Below are 1,756 nucleotides of genomic sequence, written 5' to 3' on the forward strand. Positions count from 1 at the left end.
GACGTCAGGAGCAAAAGGACAGACCACTGGTATGTAGATATGCCTACATTGTTCTATATAATTATAGTTATCATTATCCTTCTCAGAGACATAGATATCTAAAAAAAATTATGATATTTAATATACACACACAGCAGTTTTTCAACGAAAGTTATTTATATAGTTGTATGAAAAAAGAGGTCAGTTGTGGGAATAGAACCCGCAGTCTATCGCTGTCTCGATGAGCGTCATAATCTTTAGACTACAGAGGCCCGTACGATATATTATTATAGTTCCTAAGACCTGCGTATACAGTATTATTATTTATTTTACACAGAATCAACAACGGCCAAAATAACGACAATACCACTGACGTCTGGAGCAAAAGGACAGACCACTGGTATGTAGATATGCCTACATTTTTTTATATAATTATCATTATCCTTCCCAGAGACTTAAATATCTAAAAAAAATTATGATATATAATATATACACACACAACCCTTTCCCACCCCCTTCTACACACACACACATCAAATAGATAACAAAATAGAATTTTATTTAATTGAAGGTTAGTTAAGCTAAAGCCTAGTTTAACCTAGTCTTAAGCCTAGGCAGGTTAGCTGGCCCTTTGTAGGCCATGACCCATTACAGTAGTATTCTGTTACTGTCACAGAGTATGTTTGTCCCCCGGAACCTCACTCTCCGCCACTCTTTTATATCGTACCAAACAGTTTATCAACGAAAGTTATTAATTAGTTGTATGGAAAAAGAGGTCAGTTAAGTGGGAATCGCGAACCCACAATCTATCACTGTCTCGGTGAGCGTCATACTCTTTAGACTACAGAGGCCCGTATGATATATTATTAGTTTCTAAGACCTGTGTTACAGTATTATTATTTATTTTACACAGAATCAACAACGGCCAAAGTGACGACAGTACCACTGACGTCAGGAGCAAAAGGACAGACCACTGGTATGTAGATATGCCTGCATTGTTCTATATAATTATCATTATTCTTCCCAGAGACTTAAATATCTAAAAAAAATTTACACACAACCCCATCCCCCACCCCTCCACACACACACACATCAAATAGATAATAAAATTTAATTTTATTTAAATGCAGATTAGTTAAGCTAAGCCTAGTTTGTCTTATATGCCAACCTTTTTAAGCCTATGCAGGCTGGCCCTTTGTAGGCCATGACCCATTACAGTAGTTCTGTTATTGTTATTTACAGAATGGGTTTGTCCCCCTAAACCTCTCTCGGTGAGCGTCATAATCTTTAGACTACAGAGGCCCGTACGATATATTATTACAGTTTCTAAGACCGAAGTTAGAGTATTATTATTTATTTTACACAGAATCAACAACGGCCAAAATATCGACAGTACCACTGACGTCTGGAGCAAAAGGACAGACCACTGGTATGTAGATATGCCTACATTGTTCTATATAATTATCGTTATCCTTCCCAGAAACTTAGATATCTAAAAAAAATTATGCTATATAATATATACACACACAACCCCTGCCCCACCCCCTTCCACACACACACACATCAAATAGATAATAAAATAGAATTTTATTTAATTGAAGGTTAGTTAAGCTAAGCCGAGTTTAACCTAGTCTTAAGCCTAGGCAGGTTAGCTGGCCCTTTGTAGGCCATGACCCATTACAGTAGTATTCTGTTACTGTCACAGAGTATGTTTGTCTCCCGGAACCTCACTCTCCGCCACTCTGTTATATCGTACCAAACAGTTTATCAACGAAAG

At 37.1% G+C, this 1,756-nt stretch overlaps 1 long non-coding RNA gene across 1 annotated transcript; it reads left to right on the forward strand.

The window, feature by feature from the left end:
* On the forward strand, positions 1-1,409 carry LOC117118557. Its single transcript, XR_004447068.1, has 4 exons — positions 1-29; positions 317-379; positions 893-955; positions 1,346-1,409. It is a non-coding gene; the product is annotated as an uncharacterized LOC117118557 (long non-coding RNA).
* The last annotated feature ends 347 nt before the right edge of the window (positions 1,410-1,756 follow it).

This window comes from Anneissia japonica, unplaced genomic scaffold (assembly GCF_011630105.1).
Source record: "Anneissia japonica isolate Jap-2015-1 unplaced genomic scaffold, ASM1163010v1 scaffold62790_len1756_cov179, whole genome shotgun sequence".
NCBI classification, from domain to species: Eukaryota; Metazoa; Echinodermata; class Crinoidea; order Comatulida; family Comatulidae; genus Anneissia; species Anneissia japonica.